Below are 12,245 nucleotides of genomic sequence, written 5' to 3' on the forward strand. Positions count from 1 at the left end.
TGTGTCCCTTTGGATTTCCTTTGAGGTTTCCGTATTTTATTATATGTATATATTACTATGTTCGGACCGATTATCTTCGCAACCGGATTTTGAGTCGATATTCCTGTTTTTGACACTCCCTTGTATATATATAATCTCGCGTTAGCTTATCCCTGTTCGTTACGTTATCGATCGGAGTGTTGCGCTTTCGAGTTACGGTTTTTGTTTACCCTCTTTCTACAAAGGCTCCTAGCTATAATCAATCATTCATACTACTATACGTACTAAATTTTTGTTTTAGAGGTCGTAATACCTTGCCATCTCTGAATTATGACTTAACCATCTCTGAATTATGACTTAAGCATAAAACTCTGTATGGTAGGATGTTCCAAATAAGATTAATATGACAATACCTATATTTACAAAATTGAAATTATATTTGTTTACAAACAACTAAAAAAGAAATACTAAATCTATAAGCACAATAACTTTCAATACATTCAAGGTTGTAATTTAATTTTTATTTTTAGAGATTAATACAGTAGATATTAATTCTAAAGTTAGGCTACGATTTATCTTTTCAATCATAACATACAACAATTGAATTTTATAGTAATTTATTGACCTAATTTTGATAGATTTAGAGTGAAAGTGAGTTTGGTAATTTTATTTTTGAGTCATAGAGCACTATAATAACGTAGCAGTTATTTAAGTTGGATAAAAAAAATACAATTGAATGAACTAAATGATAATATTTGTCTCATGCAAGGGAATCCGTTAAATTACAATTTGAGAATTGTAATTAAGGTAGGCACTCCAAGCTCTCAAAGAAAGATCATTAACATTCACACCTTACAATCAAGGAATCAACATTTTGGAATAGTGACATATCGTATAAGAATTTATTTTGGGAGACTGAAAAATAGCAAAAAAGAGACCTTAAGAGAAATCAGGAGCTCTCAATACTAGCACAAGTCACATTCTCAAAGAATCTTCTCTTTTTCTCTTTCCCTTTTTTCCTTTCAGGACTATGTGACTCAACATCACGATGATCATAGAGGTCAATTTGATCAACCTAAACAAATAGTTGCCAAAGTAATACAAATGTTTGAACTTGTGGTAAATAATACTTGCTATTACTATGAGTTATAGAATAATGATTACTATTGATGAGTTATGGAATTTCTTATTATATACTTTCAGTTAACAAATTAACATACAGTTCGTTTAAAAATAAATAAATAAATAATTCAGACATAATACCCAAGCACTCAATACCTTGTTCATAGAATCTTCATTTTCTTTTTCGTTGGGATGCAAATAGAACATTCTCTCATAATCTTGCTATTTATGTGCTTTCTTTCTCCTTTTTTTATTGCGCTTATGAAATCCAACCCAGTCACATAGTTCCTTCAGAACAAAATATTGGGTAAAAAACAAAAAATTAAGGAAAATGAGTTAAAAAATTTTGCAACAGCAAGAACACATAATATGATAAAAGTTTAATGGGATTAAACCCAATTAGTAAATAGATAGGGATAATATGATAGCTGAAAATATATACTAAAATGTGTAGTAACTTGCTCTATCAAAAGTCCAAAACTAATTTCAAGGTGCTATAAACTTAAAAGAGTTATGAGAAACAATTGAGCAGTTAACACCTTAAACACATGGTGATATATTTGACCCATAATTTGAAAAGCCTAACTAATTATTGCATGATTTTTTTCTTCTTTTAAATCAACAATGATGAGAAGACTCTAGAAAGAAAATTAAAACATAAACAATCCAATAATCTAAATAAGTACCTTTAGAACCTTTAAGTTATTAATTTGCTCATAATAACACATTTTAACTGGTTTATGTCCGTAAAGTTAACCTAATTGTAGAAAAAAATTCTAAAAGCTCTCAACACACAAATAAGAACCGTAAGATTGTGCATAAATTGGGAGAAAACAGAGCAAGCGGGAGGCAAATAGAAATTTCAAATTTGAACTGACCACAAAATTCTGCAAGTTGCCGCTCAAATGCTCAATCCTCCATTTTGGGATTGTTGCAGCTTCATTCTCCTTCAACCCATTGAGTAAAAGAAGGATGTGAGCTCGAGAGAGTGATTTGGGGATTGTTGAAGCCAACCATGCCTTGATTCCGGTGGATAAAAGGGAACTCGCAATAGCTAAGACGGTTCTCTCTCAACTTTAGCCAGTCCCTTGACGTAAAGATCAGCCAATGCCTAAAGACACCAAAAATCATTATATATTATAGATTGCTATACATGATCTACATTTCAATACATTTCAATGCACACGTAACCAATAAAGCACAATGTCACAAACCTTTGCAACAATAGGTCAGTCTTTCGGATCAAAAGCTAGCAATCTCTAGTAATCATAGTGCTAAAGAGTCTGCATTAGTAAACTTACGTGCAAATGACACAGGCTACTTTTTCCTCATGCTAATAAGGTATCTTTGTGTTTTCTCATTGCGTACCTGCATCCAACTCAAATTTTGATGCAAGCCAGTAAGCTTTGGTTTAGAATTGTACTAAGATATAGTGCAATATAGTCATACAGATGGTTTTGTCATCAGATCCAACTGGTGAACAACATTCTTTCCAGAAAAAATGGCTTTCCTAAGAGCACTTCGATAAACATGCAATCGATACTCCATATATCAATTGCTAGTGTATACTGCACCAAAAATTACAAAAGGAGACAGAAGAGAAAATTGTTACAACGGTAGAAATCTCAAAATCTGTAGCAAACCGAAAAAAATATCTAAGCTAACACAAATCAATGCAAATGGTCTCGAAATCAACACGAAACTTATAGTTCAACATAAGAAGCAAAAGAAAACAAAATCAAAGAAATTCTACAAAACACGATAATGATTCATCATCTTCATATACTAATAGATCACAATTAAAAAAATAATAAATTTATATTTTTTGAAACAAAATCAAAGAATCCCTAAAAATCATGATGATGATTCATCATCTTTATATACTTACATATCACAATTAAAAATATAGTAAATTTATATTTATTTGAAACAAAATAAAAAAAAACCTAGAAAACATGATGATTCATCTCCATATACTACATTTCAACATTCATATTCAGAAACTCAGTATGAGTATTATATACATATCACAACAAAATAAATGAAATACATCTATAATGCAGAGAAATCACAAAAATACTAACCTGAATGGCTTCACCTGAAAGCTCACAATTCTAGCAGATTCAATTAGCAAATCTCTATGATACTTGACAGTAAATGCCAAATGATTGTGAATAAAATACTTCTCTTCATTGCTCTGTGCATTTTTAACAAAGTAAACACAAGAAAATATTTGGCTTTCAAAACAATAAATATTGTTCTACCAAATAATGAGCATACCCCACTATAATGCCCTTTGAGTCCAACATGAAAAGCGAGCTGATAAATAGTAGAGTCCTGATCCGGACATTTTATCGGAACCACTATCACAAACAAAAACAAAGAAATAACCATAGAGATGTCAAAAATGTCAACCACTAACATATGAACTTTGGGGCATAATCATAATCAGCTTACTCATCCTTAAAATCCAAGCTAAATTTTTTTCAACAGATAAAGAAAGACACATGCCAAATAATAATATTTTTTTCACCTTTCTTATAACATCTTTAGGTTCCTAGGAAATCCTTTAACAGAATTGGAATCAATTGAATGTAAGACCCTTAATCTACATGGCTTTACTTTTAGAGATAGTAAGAAGTTAACCTCATTCCCTTTTATGGAGAAAAATAAAATAGTTAAAAAAATTGAGTAAGATTAAATAAGTTGTCCCTCAAAAAAAATTTTAGAACCCATTATCTCTAAAATGAAACACATTGTAAGAAGTTAGACTTTCATCTTAAGTGAAACATGATTTTAGAGAGAAACAGAGAGATATGTACTTTCAACAACTAAGAAAGTTGAGTAGTTTCTTCTCTTGCATAAACCAACACTCCTTTTAAATGTTCTTAAAAAATAGAGGTCAGGTTTATTGAGCAAAATATGGGCAAAAATTAAAGATATATGAGAAGAGAAAACCACTGGCCGAACAAATATTTAGCTTCAAATTTTAGTTCCAATTATAATGCATGCCAATGCCAAATTCAAAATCAATGCAAAACAATTTGAATTAACCTTCACTATCAATTCAAGAAACAACTTGTTTTTTTTCTCCATCAAATAAAAATAGAGACATAGAATAGTAATACACACGTTTTCGAATTAAAATTCACAAAACTTCCTTCATTTTTGTACTATATCCTTTTCCTATATATTGAGAATTGAAAAACAAAACCAAGTAAATGCAACATTGGATTAAAATAAATGCAACATTCATATTTTTGAAAGGACTAAAAGAGCATAAATTGAAATTGAATTAAAAAGAAAAAACAGAATTTAATTTATATCCACACCAATAAATAATAAATTAAAAAAATAAGCATATAAGGCATGATAATGGAAGGAAGAAATTGGCAAAGATTGAAGAGAAACATGATCCAAAAGGTGGAAAACGGGGTTGAGAAGGTAGGGTTTGGGAGAGAGAGAGAGAGAGAGAGAGAGAGAGAGAGAGAGAGAGAGAGAGAGAGAGAGAGAGCAAACAAAGATGATATATCAAGTAGATATGTATATTCAAATTGGTATGTCTCCATCCTTAGTAGATCTATGGATATCTACCACCTAAGCATGAGTGCATGACTCCAAAACATATTGTCATTCATAAAGCAAAACAACAAAACTGCAAGCCCAACAATAATGAGCTAGTGCAGCATAACCATTATGAAAAACAAAACAACATTCCTCAATTTAAGCAATTAAGAATTGTTCCACCATGGATAGCAAAACTAATAAAAGCAAACTAATTCTAAACAATTAAGATCCAAGACAATGACTTCGGCAATAACCTCGAGCATAGAAAAATGCTTAGAAATATTTACCTGAATGGGAGCAGCAAGAAGTTAGAAAAACTCATTCTATTAGAAGTGCTCTGATGGTGTTGCTCCTGGGCACACCAGATCTCTGTCTGCCTCTTCCGTTCATCTTTCCTTTACTTGCCAATCACACAAATCTTCATATTCCTCTTCTTCTCACATTCTTTTATATCATGGAGTAATAATAAGAAAAGAAAAATGACATAGGGGAGTTAGTCACAAGTAACGATACCTACTCTCATTGACCAAATAACTTTTTTGACAGAATAATAGAAGATAGTACTATTTGTTAGAGAAGATGATGTCATTTCTCCCACCAAACCACCAAAATCTGATTTTTCGTGTGAGAGTACACTGAAAAACAGGGAAGAGAATCACTTTCCCCACCTAATCGCATCCAATCCATTTTTTGTTTTTGAAGAAAAATTCAAAAACTAACATCCCATCATAACTTTGAAAATGATAAAATAAAATGAGGAAGCAACAACATTGACTGACATCAGAATCATGTATAAAAGAATGAGATGAGATCACAAATAACATCATTCAAACTAACATCCCATCATAGCTTCAGAAGAATAGAATTCACATTATATTTTCAACAATTTGAAGCATATAATAATAAAAATACAACCTCACCTCCCTAGAACTGACTGAGAAACAATTATAAAGACAAAAGAAAACTTATTCCACCCTGAAAAAGAAGATAAACACATATTAAGAGTTGAGTACAATAGTCCAATAAAAAAAAACTCCACTTCCTTAACATTCTTTTTTCATTGACCATGATTTGATGAGAACTTTAACAAAAACTAACTCCCATCACAACTATTAGATCCAAATTACCAAGAACATAAAAAAAGAACACAAATTTGTCTAATTACCACTCAAGATTGACCAGTGAACTATAAAATAAGAAACTGAATTAACTATGATTTGATGAGCACTTTGACAAAAACCAACTCCCATCATAACTATTAGATCCAAATTACTAAGAAAAAAAAAAAGAACACCGAATTTGTCTAATTTTCACTCAAAACTGACCAATGAATAATAAAATGGGAAACTGAATTAACTATAATTTGATTAGCACTTTGACAAAAATCAAGTCCTATTACAGCTATTAGATCCAAATTACCAAGAATAAAAAAAGATAACTAAATTTATCCAATTACCACTCAAAACTGACCAATGAACTATAAAATGAGAAACTAAATTAACTAAAAAGCTCATACCGCAAACACCACAATACATATATACTAATGATATCAGCATGACGATGAGCAAAACCAACAACTTTATAACAATAATCCCAATCCAACCACAATTATCAAGAAAAAACATAGGATATATAAAAGAACTGATTTTGAACAGATAGATAGTAGAACAAATGATTTGAAAGAACTACATTATTCATAAATGAAATTCAACATATAAACCGCATTCATATCAAAATCACATGATTCTAGACTTCTAGCAATAAATGAATGAAATTGTGGGAACCACAAAGTCATCTACGCATGGCTCCCAAATACATATCCCGAAGCACCAAATCATGATGAAATTTCAAGAAATTGAATAAAATTACAAAGAGGAAGTTGAAATTAAAGAAAACAATAGGAGAATATGATGAGAACCGTATTATATTCTTCATTCATATTTCTATAAAAATATTAACAAAATCAAAAGTTTTAGAGCAAATTTAACAAAAACTAAAAAAGGAAAGAGCACTTCATATATAACTCACCATTCTTCTTCTGTGCGGAATCACTGCAACAATGCAAGATCTTCATCAAATGAAAGAGACAAAAATACCCGAAGCATTATAAAACAACAAACATCACTCAACAGCTTTATGCTGAATGAAAAACCTTCCACAAAAAATTTGATGAGTTTTGCAAAGAGCATTTATAATTCTATCGCTCTATCAGTTTATAAAGCGCAACATCAACTTATTAAAGAAACAGAAAATTGACAAAATACAGGATTCAAACACAAAATAGAACTAAATGAATTAGCAACTCCCATAAGAAACGAAACCCATTCAATGGAATCAGGATGCAATTGACAATTATTAGCCTTGATATAAGTTAACTTTTATAAAATAAAACAGCGCAAAGCCTGGCCAAAGAAAACGTAGCTGAAAACCCTAAATAAGAAAAAAAAGATAAAAAATTCAGAAGTAGGAATCGAGAAAATCCGTACATGAGGTGGCGCCAGTTGAGATCTCAGAGGAGGAGGAGAATGTAACAACCAGGTTCTTGAGGTTCCAAAGAGCGTCACTCGTTCAGAGTCCCCAGAATCCCACCGGCGTCGTCCCCATCATTGTGCTCTCAGACGACGCATTCGAGTAGCTACGGTTAGGACTGTGGGTGGGGATCATAACAATTGGTGATGTCAGAACAATAAAGGAAGAAATTGGTGAATATTAAAGAGAAATACGAACTAGAAGGAAAAAAACGGGGTTGAAGAGCTAGGGCTTGGATGTGAGACAGAGAGAAAGAGAGAGAAAGAGAGAGAGACAGAGAGAAACCTTCCAAACTACTTCGCCACGCTGGTGCTCATAATCTCGTTCAGACACGCCGAAGAAGAAGCCCAATGCGGCGCTGGTAAGTCGGTAACGGCAGCACCGTAGGGGTTGGTGATGATGACAGAAGGTGAGTGCTCAAGAATCGGAAGAACCTGTCTATCGTCGTTCATCTTGCGCCTCTTGGTCGAACACCCTCCTCCGGTCGAGACATTGCTTTCCAAATGGGGAGAAAGAGGAAGAAGATGGCGTCTTGGAGAGTTCACCAAGGAAGATGAAAAATAGAAAGAGTGACTGAGAGTGATGTGAAAGCAAACCACTCTCTTTGACTCAAATCACGTGCTTTCTATTTTTTATCTTAGAGAAAACTCAAGAATCCCAAGAAATTTCACGTCGGTGATGTTTCCTTTTGTATTTTAGTTTGTGTTTGTATAGATTGGATTTGGCTCCTCCAAGTTGTTCATTTACTTTAGAAAAAAAAAAGTAACCCAATATGAACTTTTGATAATATAAAGGGTTCTGATAATCTTAAATAAATAAATAAATAGTAAATAAATATATTAAAAGATAATCAAAACGTTGACTATTAAAAAACTAAAAAGAAAAAATGCACCATTTTATAAAGATTACGCGCAGAGTTAAAAAAAATGACGAAGAGGACTAAACAAACATTGAAGTTCACAATAGATACTGAACCAAAAAAAAATAGTAATTACATAGTTGGCAGGATTATCAAGTAAAACGAGTATGCTAGTTCCATCTATGGACACTACGATGATGGTGTCCCCAATGGAGACGAACAAGCCAAATATGAAGGTGTTGCTTCTTGAAACTAAGATAGTAGATTTATCAGAAGAAACAAATGAGTTGATAATCACAATGATACCACTATGAAAAGGTAATTTTTTTATTGAATAATTTTAAATTTCACCACAATATATTTAATAATATTTTACTCAATATATTATTTAAGATTGTCAATTGATTTCTCAAAATATGAAAAAAACTCAAATTGCACAACACATATTAATTATTTTTTCTAGGTATGTTTGTAACAATTATATTTGTACTCTATTTTAGTACTCTTATTTTTGTATGTTTATAACAATTATATTTAGAATTTTATTATTTATTTTGTTCAGGCCAATTATAGAAAAAAAATACCAAAATTAGGCATAAAATTTGACACGGTACTAGAAGTTAAAGGCTTCTGGAAAAATTATGGTGGAATGATGGATTTTGATGTTCGACAATTGTATGCAAATAAATGCAAGGTTGACAATTCTGTGATTTTGACGAACGGACTTTTGTTAGTAAAGAAATCCACAAATAATATCTCGTTGCAAGTATAGTTTTTAAACTAACAAAGAATCCTTTCGTACAAAAACTTTGGTTGTCACTAAAGCAAACTTAATAAAAATAAACCGAAGTATTTAAACCTCAGGTCGTCTCTCAAGGAATTGCAGGGAGGTGTATTTATTATTGGTTATGAGGTTGTATCTTTTTTTTGGGGTTTTTGAATAAGGAACAAGGAAAAGTAAATTGTAAGAATTAAATTAATAACTAATAAAGCTCTTAGCAAGGTATGAAAACTGGACGTCCTATCCTAGTTATCCTTATCAATTATGATGAGAATTGTTCCTTTTTATTGCCTTCCCTTTCCTCTTTCTAGAGGTTTCTCTGGTCTTAGGTGTCATTAGTGGTTATAGAAAAATAGAAAAGCAGAGTTTTTTCCACACCAAACTTAAAGGGTTTGCTCGTCCTCGAGCAAAAGAAGAAAGAAAGGAGTAGAAGAAGAATAAATGGAGGAGATAGAAGTAGTGTTGGTTTCGGCCAAAGGGGAAAGAATTGTTTGTGATGTGTGAAAGTGAAGGTAGTGAGGAGGGGTATTTATAGGGTAGGGGAGAGAGGGAATTCGGTTATGAGGGTTTGGGAGGGAAATGGTTTGAATTTGAATGGTGAGGTAGGTGGGGTTTTATGATGGATGGATGTGAGTGGTGAAGAGATTATGGAGAAGAGGGTAAGATTTGATAGGTGAAGGGTATTTGGGGAAGAGTTATTGATGGGATTGGTCAAGGGTATTTGGGGAAGAGTGTTATGAAAAAGTGTGAAGAGGAGAGAAGAAGAGGTGGGGTAGGTGGGGATCCTGTGGGGTCCACAGATCCTGAGGTGTCAAGAAATTCTGCTCCCTGCACCATTCTGGCATTCAAACACCCGCTGTGTGCCAATTCTGGCGTTAAACGCCAGCTCTGCTACCTTTCCTGGCGTTAAACGCCAGTCTGCTGCCCCTTTCTGGCGTTTAACGCCAGCCAGACACCCTTTTCTGGCGTTAAACGCCCAGAATGCTGCCAGGCTGGGCGTTAAACGCCCGTAAGCCTGTCCTCCAGGGTGTGCTATTTTTTATGCTGTTTTTCATTTTGTCTTAATTCTCCAGTAGTTTTTATGACTTCACATGATCATCAACCTAAAGAAAACATAAAATAACAATGGAAAATAAATAAATATAATTAAATAACATTGGGTTGCCTCCCAATAAGCACTTCTTTAATGTCAATAGCTTGACAGTGAGCTCTTAGAGAGCTTCACAGAGACTCAGAGCTTGATGATGGCCTCCCAACACCAAACTTAGAAGTTGAGTGTAGGGGCTCTGTTTGACTCTGTATTGAGAGAAGCTTTTCATGCTTCCTCTCCATGGTTACAGAAGAAGATCCTTGAGCTTTAAACACAAGGTAGTCCCCATTCAATTGAAGGACCAACTCTCCTCTGTCCACATCAATCACAGCTCTTGCTGTGGCTAGGAAGGGTCTTCCAAGGATAATGGATTCATCCTCATCCTTCCCAGTGTCTAGGATTATGAAGTCAGCAGGGATGTACAGGTCTTCAACCTTCACTAAGACATCCTCTACAACTCCATAAGCCCATTTCCTTGATTTGTCTTTCAATTCTAATGAGAATTTAGCAGCTTGCACCTCAAAGATCCCTAGTTTCTCCATTACAGAGAGTGACATGAGGTTTATTCCTCATCCCAGGTCACACAGAGCCTTCTTAAAGGTCATGGTGCCTATGGTGCAAGGTATTAAGAACTTTTCGGGATCTGGTTTCTTCTGAGGTAACTTTAGTTACCCCAAAGCATTCAGTTCATTGATGAGCAATGGAGGTTCATCCTCCCAAGTCTCATTACCAAATAACTTGGCATTCAGCTTCATGATTGCTCCTAGATACTGAGCAATTTGCTCTTCAATAATATCTTCATCCTCTTCAGAGGAAGAATACTCATCAGAGCTCATGAAAGGTAATAGTAAGTTCAGTAGAATCTCTATGGTCTCTATATAAGCCTCAGATTCCTTTGGTTCCTCATTGGGGAACTCTTTAGTGGCCAGTGGACGTCCATTGAGGTCTTCCTCACTGGAAATCACTGCCTTTTCTTCCTCCCTAGGTTCGGCCATGTTGGTTGTATTTATGGCTTTGCACTCTCTCTTTGGATTCTCTTCTATATTGCTTGGGAGAGTACTAGGAGGGATTTCAGTAACTCTTTTTTACTCAGTTGACCCACTTGTGCCTCCAAATTTCTTATGGAGGACCTTGTTTCAGTCATGAAACTGAGAGTGGTCTTAGATAGATCAGAGACTATGGTTGCTAAGTCAGAGTGGCTCTGCTTAGAATTCTCTGTCTGTTGTTCAGAAGATGATGGAAAAGGCTTGCTATTGCCAAACCTGTTCCTTCCACCATTATTATTATTGAAGCCTTCATTAGGCTTCTGGTGATCCTTCCATGAGAAATTAGGATGATTCCTCCATGAAGGATTATAGGTGTTTCCATAGGATTCTCCCATGTAATTCACCTCTTCCATTGTAGGATTCTCAGGGTCATAAGCTTCTCCTTCAGGGGAGGCTTCTTTAGCATTGCCTGATGTAGCTTGCATTTCAGTCAGACTCTGAGAAATCATATTGACTTGCTGAGTCAATATTTTGTTCTGAGCCAATATGGCATTCAGAGTATCCATCTCAAGAACTTCTTTCTTCTGAGTCATCCCATTATTCACAGGATTTCTTTCAGAAGTGTACATGAACTGGTTATTTTACAACCATCTCAATGAGTTCCTGGGCATCTGCAGGCGTTTTCTTCAGATGAAGAGATCCACCAGCAGAGTGGTCCAATGACATCTTGGACAATTCAGACAGAACATCATAGAATATACATAGGATGCTCCATTCTGAAAGCATGTCAGAAGGACACCTTCTGATCAATTGCTTGTATCTTTCCCAAGCTTCATAGAGGGATTCACCTTCCTTCTGTCTAAAGGTTTAGACTTCCACTCTAAGCTTGCTCAACTTTTGAGGTGGAAAGAATTTGGCCAAGAAAGCATTGACCAACTTTTTCCAAGAGTTTAGGCTTTCTTTAGGTTGTGACTCCAACCATATCCTAGCTCTGTCTCTTATAGCAAAGGGGAAAAGCATAAGCCTGTAGACCTCAGAATTAACCCCATTGGTCTTAACAGCGTCACAAATTTGCAAGAATTCAGCTAAGAACTGATGAGGATCTTCCAATGAAAATCCATGAAACTTGCAATTCTGCTGCATTAGAGAAACTAATTGAGGCTTAAGCTCAAAGTTGTTTGCTCCAATTGCAGGAATTGAGATGCTTCTTCCATAGAAGTTAGAAGTTGGTGCAGTAAAGTCACCAAGCACCTTCCTTGCATCTCCACCATTGTGGTTATTTTCGGCTGCCATCTCTACTTCTTTTTCGAAAATTTCTGTTAGGTCATCTCC

General features: G+C 34.3%; 1 long non-coding RNA gene and 1 other non-coding gene across 14 annotated transcripts; one reads left to right on the forward strand and one right to left on the reverse strand.

The window, feature by feature from the left end:
- Positions 1 to 711: 711 nt before the first annotated feature.
- Positions 712 to 7,947, reverse strand: LOC112741877 (uncharacterized). 13 transcript variants are annotated; one of them, XR_011870836.1, is made up of 12 exons: positions 7,483 to 7,947; positions 7,155 to 7,315; positions 6,697 to 6,719; positions 5,233 to 5,303; positions 4,956 to 5,112; positions 3,382 to 3,464; positions 3,186 to 3,298; positions 2,551 to 2,669; positions 2,403 to 2,469; positions 1,980 to 2,212; positions 1,258 to 1,389; positions 712 to 1,054 (listed from the first exon to the last, which is right to left on the reverse strand). It is a non-coding gene; the product is annotated as an uncharacterized lncRNA (long non-coding RNA). The 13 variants fall into 13 exon arrangements; XR_011870833.1 differs by lacking the exon at positions 5,233 to 5,303 and adding an exon at positions 5,589 to 5,643; XR_011870838.1 differs by having other exon boundaries at positions 6,697 to 6,736.
- A 3,746-nt stretch (positions 7,948 to 11,693) lies between these two features.
- On the forward strand, positions 11,694 to 11,801 carry LOC112746641 (small nucleolar RNA R71). Its single transcript, XR_003174512.1, has one exon. It is a non-coding gene; the product is annotated as a small nucleolar RNA R71 (small nucleolar RNA).
- Positions 11,802 to 12,245: the final 444 nt, after the last annotated feature.

The sequence above is a fragment of the Arachis hypogaea genome, chromosome 14, assembly GCF_003086295.3.
Source record: "Arachis hypogaea cultivar Tifrunner chromosome 14, arahy.Tifrunner.gnm2.J5K5, whole genome shotgun sequence".
In the NCBI taxonomy this organism is placed as follows: domain Eukaryota; kingdom Viridiplantae; phylum Streptophyta; class Magnoliopsida; order Fabales; family Fabaceae; genus Arachis; species Arachis hypogaea.